This window comes from Hemiscyllium ocellatum, chromosome 24, assembly GCF_020745735.1.
Source record: "Hemiscyllium ocellatum isolate sHemOce1 chromosome 24, sHemOce1.pat.X.cur, whole genome shotgun sequence".
NCBI classification, from domain to species: domain Eukaryota; kingdom Metazoa; phylum Chordata; class Chondrichthyes; order Orectolobiformes; family Hemiscylliidae; genus Hemiscyllium; species Hemiscyllium ocellatum.
This window is the reverse complement of record NC_083424.1, coordinates 11,116,155-11,129,602: the sequence shown is the minus strand read 5'-3', so window position 1 is coordinate 11,129,602 and position 13,448 is coordinate 11,116,155. Positions and strand designations below refer to the sequence as shown.

General features: G+C 43.7%; 1 protein-coding gene across 1 annotated transcript in view; it reads left to right on the top strand.

The window, feature by feature from the left end:
- The window catches only part of wscd2 (WSC domain containing 2), a 307,700-nt gene that overhangs the window by 182,797 nt on the left and 111,455 nt on the right, over window positions 1–13,448 (top strand). The window lies entirely within an intron of this gene.

The window sequence follows — 13,448 nt, the reverse complement described above, 5'->3', positions numbered from 1 at the left end:
AATGAATTTCTGTCCCTTTCCTGTTTATAAGGTTGTACTGGGGGACAACGTGGATGCACTTATAAATTCTTGATGAAGGGCTTACGCCCAAAATGTCGACTCTCCCCTTTCTTGGATGCTGCCTGACCTGTTGTGCTTTCCCAGCACCACCTTCTCGACTCTGATCTCCAGCATCTGCAGTCCTCACTTTCTCCTACACTTGTAAACCACTGAACATAAAATGGTATAAATATAGCGACACCACAAATTACAATCAGAATGAAAGTGATTTGGCCATTCATCCAGCAATGCCACATTGCAATGTGATTGGGATTCATTCAATGTTTTAACGGATATAACTGTGCCCTACAAACTGCACTCTGCCAGAGAAATAACCCTGCCGTGTTTGGGAGACTTTGCTGTGGTTTCAGTCCTGAGCTTTGTTTGCGGTAGCTCTCAGAGGTTCAATTTGACTTGCTGAGCAAATAGATTTCTGTAATTATAGATCCTCTTTCCTGTAAGTCGTGTTTTAAGACCCATCCCACGTCCAATTAATTGGCTGAAGCAATAGTGACAAAACTCTGCTTAATGTCTATTTGAAAAGGAAAATTTGCAGGACTATGGGAGGAAGGGAATCCAGCTGAATGGATCAGTCAAAGACCCAGGATAGTCACACCTGGTCAAATGGCCTCATCCAATGCCATGTGGCTCCATCATTCTGCCAGAACCTGAGCAGATTTAGCTTTAATGCAGAATATTAAACCTGGATTGTTGCTGATCCAAATGTAACTGACATACAGTGAGTTCAGAATCTGTTCTGGTTGCGTGAGTGGTATCAGACTTAACCCCATGGTGTTAAAGCTGTCCCAAAATAAACCACGGTTTTTACTTGATTGGAAACATTTCTCAAGTTAAGCAGTCTTGGAAGTTTGACCGGTAGAATCCCAAGTACCAGAAGTGGGGATGGGTCAGTGGTGGGATTGGGAAGGATTGGGAGTTCTGAGGCAGGGGGAGATGCAGACAATATGAAGGCTGTGCTGCCTTCACTTTTGTTGTAAATTGAATTATTCAGCCTTCTGGTGCTGAGAACTGGAACGGGGCTCGGCAGATTGATAGATGAGCTTACCATCAAACAGCTGGAAGGAGGAAGGTGTAGGGAAATCATTCAGTCAGGAAAGCTAAGGACAGCTTTTGATCATCAGTTATAATTTGTATTAGTGTAGCATTTTTAATGCAGCTAACCGTAGTCTGGAAGGATTAATATCAGCAAGACTGCGAGTAACATCGCCCACTGTGATGACATCAGCAATCAAATGGAAAAGGAGACCTGACCATGGTCTTGGACACAGTCAGACATAGTGTGATGTTGCACAAGAGTTTACAGTGAACTAGCTTCTATTAACATTCAGAATTCTCAGTAGCTAGTCCCACAGGGTGAATAACTTGCAGCCCGACCCTTACAACAAGGTGGTCTATGTGATTTTTGAGAAGATTTGTAGCTCAGGTTGAGGTTCAGGTTGTAAGTTTGCTTGCTGAGCTGGCAGGTTTAATCTCATGAAAACAAACCTACCAGCTCAATGAACAAACTTACAACCTGAAGGTAGTCTATTGGAAGCTGGACACAGTAGGGAAGAGGCCAGAAAACATTCAAAAGTCCACTTACGACAGACCTGCAGAAGATTTCCATAGCTGATCCATAAGGAAAGTAGAGCCACAGTGAGGTGACCAGCTGCAATTTCAGGAGGATATGGTCAGTGTTAACTCTAGATTCAAGCAGAATATTAAACCTGGATTGTCCCTGATCCAAATGTAACTGACATACAGTGAGTTCAGAGTCTGTTCTGGTTGCATGAGTGGTATCAGACTTAACCCCATGGTGTTAAAGCTGTACCAAAAGAAACCACTGTTTTTACTTGATTGGAAACATTTCTCAAGTTGAACAGTCTTGAAAGTTTGACCGGTAGAATCCCAAGTACCAGAAGTGGAAAGCCAAACAATGTCTCTGGATTACCGGTCCAGTGTCAGAGTCACTTTGCCATCTTACCGAATGTAATATTCAAGTTTCTCCTATATAACGATAGCCTATACATATAATGTACATATGAATACAGATCAGAAGTAGGCCATTTAGCCCCTCAAGTCTGCCGAATCATTTCATAAGACCAGTTAGATGCCTGATCTAACTGTGACCTCAAGACTACTTTCCTGTCCTTTTGCCTCCCTTTGTCAATTAGAAATCTAACTCAGCCTCAAAACTAATCACTGCTCCACCCTCCACCATGTTCTGGTGAAGAGACGAATGACCATCTGAAAGAAAAAAAGTTCTCATCTCCTCCTTAAATCTGAGGCACCTTGAACTATGCTTCCTAGTTTAGTGTCTCCCACAAAGGGAAATATTCTTTCATCATCTAACTGAGCAAGTTCTCCTCAGAACCTTACATGTTTCAGTAAGATCAACTTGCATTCTTCTTAACTCTAATCATCCATGAGTCACAGAAAAGTAGCATGCAGGTACCCAGTTAATAAAGAAAGCAAATGGAATGTTGGCCTTTATAGCTAAAGGAACTGAATATAAATGTAAGGAATTATTGTTGCAACTATACAAGGTATTGATGAGACCAGACCTGGAGTATTGTGTACAGTTTTGATCCCTTTATTTGAGGAAAGATGGACTGGCATTGGAGGCAGCTCAGAGGAAGTTCACTAGATTGATCCCACAGATGAAAGGGTTGTTTAAATTTCCACCGGGAACTCTGGTTTCCTCCCACAGTCCAATGATCTGCAGGTTAGGTGAATTGGCAATGCTAAGATTTCCCAGAGTGTTCAGGGATGTGCAGGCTAGATGCATTAGTCAGGGGTAAATGTAAAGTAATAGGGTTGGGGAATGGGTCTGGGTGGGTTACTCTTCGGAGGATCAGTATGGACTTGTTGGGCTAAATGGCCTGTTTCCATACTGTAGGGATTCTCTAATTCTATGAACAGTTTCTTTTCTCTCTGGAATTTAGAAGAATGAGGTGAGATCAAATTGAAGTATTCAAGATGATAAAAGGTGTGGATAAAATGGACATGGAGTGGATGCTTCCTCTTGTGGGGCATTCTAGGATGAGAGGTGATAGTCTTAGGGTAAGGAATAGCAAATTTAAAACAGCTGAGGAGAAACTACTTCTCCCAAAGGGTCAAGAATGTGTGGAATTTGCAACCCCCAAAGTGCAGTGGATGCTGGGACAGTGAGTAAATTTAAGGAGTGGTTGGACAGATGTTTAATTGGTAATGGGTTGAAGACATACAGAGAGAAGGCAGGGAAATTGGGGTGAGGAGTGTGTCAGCCATGACTGAATGGAGGAGCAGACTCGATTCAGCTCCAAATTCTGCTCCTAATTCTTAAGAATTTATAATGCACGGTCACCATTTTTTCATTATTTGTTCATAGAATGTGGGTGCCCTACAACTAACTGCCCTAAAAAAACATGGTGGTTGCACATGTGTGTTCAACTGCTTTAGACCTTGGAGTATAGACACCTATTAGGAAGGGTGTTCCAAGAGTCTGACCAACAAATGTGAAGGAACAGTAGTATACATCTGTGTGACGATGGTGAGTGGCTTGGAGAGGAGCTTGCAGTTGGTGGCATTCCCATGTATCTGTTGCCCTTGTCCTCCTTTGTGCTAGAGGCCACAGGTTTGGAAGATGCTGTCCAAGGAGTTGTGCTGTGCATCCTGTAGATGTTAGACACTGCTGCTGCAGAGAGTCAGTGGTGGAGGGAGTGAAAGCTGACAATAGTGGATGGGATGCTGACGAAGCAGGCTGCTTTCTCCTGAATGATGTGGAGGGTTGCGAGTGTTGTTGGTGTTGCCACTATTCGAGCAAGTGGGAGTATTCTGTCAAACCCTTGACCATTCCTTAGAGAGGGTGGGTAGGGAGACAGGAGGTGAGTTAATTAATGCACACTTCCCAGCCTCTAATTTATACTTGTAGCTACAGTATTTAACTGGCTGACTTTGTTCAATGGTAAAGCCCACCTGATCCCATGAGGTTTTGGTATGTGGTGGATTCAGCGAGGGCAATGTCATTGAATGCCAAGGGATTGTGGCTCATAGAACTCAGAACATAGTACAGTACAGTCCCTTCAGCCCTTGACGTTGTGTCAGACTTTTATCCTACTCTAAAATTAATCAACATACCCTTCATTTTACTCCATATGTCTAACCAAGAGTCACTTAAATGTCCCTAATGTCTATAACCACTGCTGACATTGCATTTCACACACCCACCACTCTCTGTGTAAAGAACTGACCTCTGTCATCTCCCCTAAACCTTCCTCCAATCACCTTAAAATTATGCCCCTTTGTGGTAGCTATTTCTGCCTGGGGAAAAAGTTTCCGACTATTCAGTCTATCTATGCCTCTTATTGTCTTGTACTTCTCATTCTTCTTCTCTCAAATGAAAAAAGCCCTAGATCCCTCAACGTTTCTTCATAAGACATGCCCTCCAGCCCAGGCAGCATCCTGATAAATCTCCTCTGTGCCCTCTCTAAAGCTTCCACATCCTTCCTATAATAAGGCATCCAAAACTGAACACACTATTCCATGTGTGGTCTAACCAGAGCTGTATAGGGTTCAATTCTCTCTTATTGGTCATAGGCTGGCACTGTGTGTCATGATTGCCACTTCCCATTTGTCAGCGCAAGCCCGTATGTTGTCCAGTGCTCGCTGTATATGGAAACCAGCTGTTTCAATGCCTTAGAAGTTCTGAATGGTGCTGAAGATTGTGCAGTCATCAGCAAACATTCCCACTTCCGACCTTATGAAGGGTCATTGGTGAAGTAGCTGAAGATGGCTGGCCCTAGGACATGACCCTGAGGAACTCCTACAGAGATGACCTCGGGGTGAAACTCCCTGGATTTAATTCCAATAACTTTATTTCAACCATGAGCTGATTCATGTGACCTCTCTCAGAAAGTGGTTCTGAAAGTGAAGGACTTGGAATCTCCATCCAAGAGACTGACCCTTGCAAATGAAGCATTGTTAGAACTGCAGTCAGTGTTGTGTTTTGGTTTGTGAAGTGTTTTTCCAATAAAACTCACTTATATTGATATTATCAATTCATATTTCTGGTAACACATCTTCATGAACAATATATGTATTTATCTCTAGTGAGTCTCATAGTGTGAGAATTTATACTCTCTCTGGTGGATCTGAGTTTGTGAATTACATTGAAAAATTTGAACAATTAGAAACTAAAAGTATTCCAGATCATCAGAATGTTAATTAAGTCACAAGACTTAATTATGGTAATGTCACTGGACTAGTATTCTAGCCCCACTCCCCAGGCTAACGTTCTGAGGATGTAGGTTTGAGTCCCGCCATGATGGATGGCAAAACTTAAATTGCATTAAAATCTGGAATTTTAAAAAAACCTTGTTTAATGACAACCATGCCAATTGTTATGAAAACCCATCTGGTTTACTGATGTCTCTAAAGGAAAGAAAAGTGCCATCCTTACCTGGTCTGGCCTACCTGTGACTCCAGACCCACAGCAATATGGTTGACTCTTAATCGCCCTCTAGGATGGGCAATAAATGCTGGGCATAGCCAGCAATGCCCATATTCATGTTTTTTAAAAACATCCTTTCTAAGAAAGAAATCAGGGAGATGATGGCCTAATGGTATTATCGCTGGACTGTTAATCCACAGACCCAGATAAAGTTCTGGGAGCCCGGGTTCAAATTCTGCTAAGACAGATGGTGGAATTTGAATTCAATAAATATCTTGGATTAAGAATCTAATGATGACCACAAATTCATTGCCAAAGGTTGGAAAAAAATCACCTGGTTCACTAATGTCCTTTCAGGAAGGAAGCTGCCATTCTTACCTGATTAGGAACCAAACAAATTGTGGATGCTGTAAATCAGAAACAAAAACAGAAGTTGCTGGAAAAGCTCAGCAGGTCTGACAGCATCTTTGAAGAGAAGTTAGAGTTAATGTTTTGGGTTGAGTGTCACTCAACCCATTAATTCTGATTTCTCTTCACAGATTCTTCCAGACCTGCTGAGTTTGCCCAGTAACTTCTGTTTTAGTGCCATCCTTACCTGGCCTGGCCTACATTTGACTCCAGACCCACAGCAATATGGTTGGCTTTCAACCGCCCTCTGGGGAATGAGGGATGGACAATAAATGCTGCCTAAACAGCAAAGCCCTCATCCTGTGAATGAATATAGAAAAAACAAATCAACTTGTCACAGTTAACAGTCTTGTATAAACTCAACCTTTAAAGTTGTTATATTCTGTGGCAACAGTTCCACATTTGATACGTATTTTATATTTTTTTAAAAATCGGCAAAATATGGTAACGAACATTGCCTGGAGACATGAGACAGTTATCAAAATGCATGCATAATTAAATAGCAATAATTACAGTTGCACTCCTAATGATAATCTTATGCTCCTCAGTAATTATTTTTAAATTACTTTTACCTTCATTAATGAATTATCATTTAGTTCAAATTTCCCCTCAGTGTTATTTGTCGGATCATACAGCTTGTTTTCATTGGTCTAATATAGGCAAATAGTCTACGGTCTTTCAGTTGGTTATTTACTCTTAATATGCAGGATATTAACAGGAGAATAGAGACTGAAAACATTCTGGTTAATTGAAGAAAAGATTTGTATAATTGAATTGAGTTTAGATGTAGAGTTCAGGAAAAATCCCTGTATAATGGTAGTCTGTGTCTAGGAGGTAGCTACTTATTTTCCTTTGTCCCAATTCCATTCCCTACCCCAGCTGTTAACGTCAGTTAAACCAGACAGTTCACAGAATTCGAACAGTGGATCCAGAGATTGAGTTACAAAGCACCTGATCCCATCCTCGATTTTGCTACTTCTGGCAGCCAAATCTCCGGTTTCCAAATTATTGAGCACTGAAGCTGATCCCTGCATCAGCTCCAACTTGTCCAAAGCTGTGCCATCTGTTACCACCCTGCCCTCACCTCCTTACTGCCTCCTGTTGGACTTGGCCTTAGTGACTTCCATCACCATGCCAACACTGAGAGTGAACCTTCCTTATAAATCATTCTATGGCCTTGACACTCCCTACTAATGCGACTGTTCTATTCCCGTGCGATCCCATGTTATAAGAAGATCGTGTAATAGCCGCACCACTTAAACCAATGGGACCGGAATTGTATTATAACCAATACAGGTAAGGAGCGTTCACGTGATACAAATAACAGTGCTCTTCAATTCACGTTGTGACAGAACCGACTGTCATCTCCTCCAATCTTGTGCCTGTACCCTCACCCTCTGACCCCCTACATATCTGCCCTCACAGTCACTTGCTATTAACATGAGTGCCTTCCATCTGGATTTGATTGACTGCTTTGGGTGGCTTCATAAACCCCCTCGTTTTGGTCCTTCTCTGCTTTCAAACTGCTGCCGTACAGAATGGCTTTTTGCAGGCATGTATTTGGTTACTTTGTCTGACCTACATGACATTTTTCAGTGTCACCTCTCATTTTTTGAGGTTCTTGGGAGCACCCTTTGATGCTCAAAGTCCGAAATAAGTGTCGGTGTGTTTCAAAGAGCACCAAGCTTCAGATCAGCATCACCCACCTGATGTGAATTCAGCCAGCCAGCTACATTGGTGGGAATGGAGAGTCTGTATGTAATGATTTATGCCTCTCCCAACTGCACCCTTGAAATGGAGACTGTGTACATGGTGGTTTAATGATGTAAAGGCAGGGTGGGGGTCAGTTACCTCCATTGGTTGGATGTTGGTTATTGACAGCAACAGCGTGGGTTCCATTCCTGCACGGGCTGAGGTTACAGCAAAAGACTCTCCTTCACATCCTCTCCACTCACCTGTGGTGATCCTCAGGTTAAACCAATGCCTCCTTAACGTGAGATTGGGACTTTACCTTCTTTTCATACAAGGTAACACAATTGTTTGGTGTTTTGTAAGATAGTGGCTCAGAAGTGGTTAATATTGGGGTTGCATTGGCTCCAATTCTAGATATATTTATTGCTATCATGTAATAAACCCTTTTCTTATCTAAGAACAGTGCCTCTTCTGTGGTGGTGCACCATTTACCACTAATCACTAGCTAGGGCTATAACAAAACAAAGGCAAAGGAAATTTAGCAGCAGCAAACTACATGAAACAACCCTTACCTAGTGTCATGTGCTGATAGAGACATAACCACAAGGTACTACAGTGGTCATCTGAGAAAATATCACATGTGAAGTAAACTGGATGGATCAGAACTTCAGTGCTTGTCTATTATTGTCCATTAGCTCATAAGCTCCTGCCAGTAAGGATTTAGATGTGCAGTCCCTAATTGCACATTCCACGATCCTTGTACTCAAGTGAAAAGGCCATTAGCAGCTAATGATATCTCTCCTATTTTCCATTTCTGTGCAGTCAATGATGAATAAAAATGCTAAAAATTTGATGTATTATCCATTTTCTATCCATTATTAAGCCCAGTGCTTGATGAATGGAGCAAAAGCATCTTCAGAACCTGCTTGTGAATGTAATTAAAACAATATGTGGCTTATGTCCTCATACTTTATCACATCAGTTTGATGCTTCCCTATAATGGTACTTACAGCACAGAAGTTACCATTCAGCCTAACTGGTCTGTGCTGGTGTTCGTGCTCCACACAAGCCTCTGCCCTCTTCAGATAATCCCATCAGTATATTAAAAGTCATAGAGGCATAGAGACATACAGCATGGAAACAGACCCTTCTGTCCAACCTGTCCATGCCGACAAAATATCCCAACCCAATCTAGTCCCACCTGCCAGCACCCGGTCCATATCCCTCCAAACCCTTCCTATTCATATACCCATCCAGATGCCTTTTAAATCTTGCAATTGTACCAGCCTCCACCACTTCCTCTGGCATGTTATTCCATACACGTACCACCCTCTGCATGAAAAAGTTGCTCCTTAGGTCTCTTTTATATCTTTTTCCTCTTACCCTAAACCTATACTTTCTAGTTCTGGGCTCCCCCGCCCCAGAGAAAAGGCTTTATCTATTTGTCTTATCCATGCCCCTCATGATTTTATAAACCTCTATAAGGTGAACCCTCAGCCTCCGATGCTCCAGGGAAAACAGCCCCAGCCTATTCAACCTCTCCCTATAGCTCAAATCCTCCAACCCTAGCAACATCTTTGTAAATCTTTTTTGAACCCTTTCAAGTTTCACAACATGTTTCTGATAGGAAGGAGACCAGAATTGCACACAATTTTTCAAAAGTGGCCTAACCAAAGTCCTGTACAGCCGTAACATGACCTCCCAACTCCTGTACTCAATATTCTTCTACTCCTTTCTCTCTGTGTTCATCCAGCTCCCTCTGAAGTACATCTGTGTTATTCGTCTCAACCACTTCATGTGGTAGAGAGTTCTCCATTCTCACCACCATCTCCGCAAACACATTCCTCCTTCATTCCCAAATGGGTCTATTCATGGCTGTCCTCATTTTAATTTTGGCCCCTCATTGGCTCTCATCTAAGAATGGAACTCCTCCATTATTTCCCCAATCAAATGCCTTCATAATTTTAAAGACCACCATTCAGTCACTTCTTGGCATCATAAGTCATTTGAATGCATTTACCTGACTAATTCATCTCAGTTCCCAAAGGCTGATCAACGTAGAGGTCTGCAGCACAGAAACAGGCACTTTGGCCTAACTTGCCTATGTCACCCAGTTTTCCACAATTAAACTAGTCCTATTTGTCTGTGGTTGGTCCATATCCCTCCAGAGCTACTCCATTCATGTGCCTGTCGAAATGTTGAGATTGTACTCTCTTCCACTTCTAGGTCTCGCAGCCCCTTCCTGACACTCACCACCCTTGCTGTGAAAAAATTGCTCCTCTGGACCCTTTTGTGTTTCTCCCCTATCACCTTAAACCTGTGCCCTCTAGTTTTAGACTCCACTACAATGGGAATAAGCTGTTGGCTACCTACCTTATCTCTGCCTCTTGTGGTTTTATAGACCTCTATAAGCTCATCCTCATCTTCCAAACTCCAGGAGAAAAAATGTCTGAGGCAATCCAGCCTCTCCCTATAACTCAAACCCTCCAGTCCAGGTAGTATCCTAATAAATCATTTCTGCATTTTCTTTCTAGTTTAATGATATCCTTTCTATACATAGTAGGGTGACCAAAATTATTGTAAATGGATTATCAAAGAAAGTCACCATAGTCCTGGATAACTGGAGAGAAAGAAAGTCAACTAGTGGTGAGTTAAACTAGGAGTCACTAGGCCTCAGGCTCGGGGAGAGGTTGAGAAGGAGAGTCCTCCTTGTGGAGGAATTGATGCTGTTGGTGTCATTTTGTGTTAGCAAACCGGCCACCCGGCCAATCAACCCAACAGGCTATTCAGCCTATCAAATCTGAGCTGCTGCTTTCCCACTCATGGGCGAGCTAACCCTAACCTTAAGGATAACCCTTAATCTTACCTCACTTTATTTTCATATTCCTTTACCCTTTAAGCAACTAACTCTCCTCTGAAACAGCCCATGGACCCTGCTCCCCCAGCAGTCCATTGCAGAGAATTCTAAACTCTGGTCACAGCCCACTTAAAAGGTGTTTTTCTAACTTCCTGAATGATCACTCTCATGTGTATCTCAAGCGTGTCCCCTCCAGATTTTATTAGCATCACAACCTTCTGTTTGCCCTTTACTCTTTATAAACACAGAGACTTACTTTTCTTTAGATTAGTTTAGATTCCCTACACTGTGAAAACAGGCCAATTGGCCCAACAAGTCCACATCGACTCTCCAAGGAGTAACCCACCCAGATCCATTTCCATACACTTACCCTGACTAATGCACCAAACATTACAGGCAATTTAGCATGGTCAATTCACCTAACCTATAAGCCTTGGGACTATGGAAGGAAACCTACATAAACATGGAAAGAATGTGCAAACTCAACACAGCCAGTCGCCTGAGGCAGGAATTGAACCCAGGTCCCTGGCTCTGTGAGGCAGCAGTGTTAACCACTGAGCCACTGTGTTGCCCTGAATGTGTTCAGCTCATGGCAATAAAGCTTCTGGCTTTCTCCAAGTGTCCCTTGTTCTGCCTCAACTTGAATCACAAAATGATTACAGCATCGTAGCAGGCCATTCAGTCCATCAGTTGTGCGCTGGCTGTCTTAAAGGGTGATACATCTTGTGTCCCTTCTGCCTAGCACGTCCCCAACCATTTTGCCCAACACTCCTTCCCTTTTTTGAATAATTCCTGGGTTCTCTGTGATTGAATCTGCCATTGTCAGTCAGTGCATTCTGGAAGGGAGAAAATAAGGACTGCAGATGCTGGAGATCGGAGTTGAGAGTGTGGTGCTGATCAGGCCACAGCAGGTCAGGCAGCATCCGAGGAGCAGGAGAATCAACATTTCGGGCATAAGGCCTTCATCAGGGATGAGGTTTGTGGGCCGAGGCTGAGATAAATGGGAAGGGGTTGGGATTGGAGGGCAAGGTAGCTGGGAAAGCGATAGGTGGATGAAGGTGAGGGAGAAGGAGATAGGTCAGAGGGGGGAGTGATGGACAGGTCAGGAGGATGGTGCAGAGTTGGAGGCTTGGGACTGGGATAACTTGGGAGGAGGGGAAATGAGGAAGCTGTTGAAATCCACATTTATCCCGTGTGGTTGCAAGGTCCCAAGGAGGAATATGAGGTGTTCCTCCCCAAGGTGTTGGGTGGTAACAGTTTAATGGTGGAGGCGGCCCAGGACCTACATGTTCTTGACAGAGTGGGAGGGGGAGTTGAAGTGTTCAGCCACAGGGTGGTGGAGTTGGTGGGTGCGGGTGTCCCAGACATGTTCTCTGAAATGATCCACAAGAAGATGTCCTGTCTCCCCAATGTGGATCCTGAGCACTCACTGCATGAAACGCTTCCTCCTCTTGTCACCATTGCCTCGTTGGTTATTTGCCTTAAATCTATGACCTCTAATCTTTGCTCCCTCCCTGAATGGGAACAGTTTCTCCCTCAGTTCTCTGTCCAGTCGCTTTATGATCTTGCTCATCCCTATCAAATCTCCCCTCAACCTGCTCATCTCCAAGGCAGATGCTCCCAACCTCTCCACTCTATCTCACTCTGAATCCTGAAATGTGGTCAGACAGTCCCTTTGTGCTTTCTGATTGTAAGCTGTTGCCTTCAATACCATCTGATGGCACCCCAGTTGGGCAGGGCCAGGTCAATATTCCATCCATCTTGGTGAGTGAGTCAACAGTTGGATGTACTCCACAGTGGGCCCAGGGCTGCCTCTTACCTGACTGCCCCCTGTATACTTTACTCTGGTGATTCCTCTTCACTCCCAAACTCTGTCAGAGAAAAATCCACTTTAGGCAAAGCCCTTTCGAATTATTTCACAGAATTGTTAGAGTGCGGAAGGAGGCCATTCGGCCCTGCACCATCTCTTCAAACGAGCATGACTAACTCATGCCAATCTCCCACCTTCTCCCCCATACCCTTTCACACTATTTCTGTCCACACTAATTGCTGCTGTGAATCTTTTGAGCCATGAAAGGTGTCCAGCCACTGGTACCCTTTTTGCCGGTGAAGTTTTAGATTGAAACATTTTCAGTTCATTGGATACCTGAGGTTCTCTTTCTGCCCATTATTCTCAGCTTCCATCAGGCTATCATATTGGTAATCGCTGCTTTGTGCAGTTTGAGCGTGCTGTGTTCATTGCAACAGTACATTTATTCAGGGAAATTAGATTTTATTGCCATGTGTACACAAGTACAGGGATACAGTGAAAAGTGTATAATGTCGCCATTCCCATTGTCATCTTAGCTACGAAGGTACCTGGGTACAAAATCTCAGGTACAAATGAGAACAATAAAGAAATATGGTTAAAAGTTCAATTGTAAATCCTCTTGAGAATAAAGTAGCAAGTATAAAAGTAAAAATATAAAGTTAGAAGTTCAATATGATAGTCCTTCTTAAATGCTTAGCCATGTTGAGCCTATACTCCCACAAGGGTTCCATCTCCTCCTCACTGGGCTCAATCTCCTCCAGGTAAAAACAATGACTGCAGATGGTGGAAACCAGATTCTGGATTAGTGGTGCTGGAAGAGCACAGCAGTTCAGGCAGACTTTGGATGCTGCCTGAGCTGCCGTGCTCTTCCAGCACCACTAATCCAGAATCAATCTCCTCCACACTGGCTCACTCCCCTCCTCACTGAGCTCACTCTCCCTCCTCACTGGGCTCACTCTCCCTCCTCACTGGGCTCACTCTCCCTCCTCACTGGGCTCACACTCCCTCCTCACTGGGTTCAGTCTCCTCCTCACTGGGTTCACTCCCCTCCTCACCCTGGAATCACTCTCCTCCCCACACTGGCCTTACTCCCCTCCCCACGCTGAGCTCACTCTCCTCCTCACACTGGCCTCACTCCCCTCCCCACACTGGGCTCACTCTCCTCCTCACTGGGCTCACTCTCCCTCCTCACTGGGCTCAACTCTCCCTCC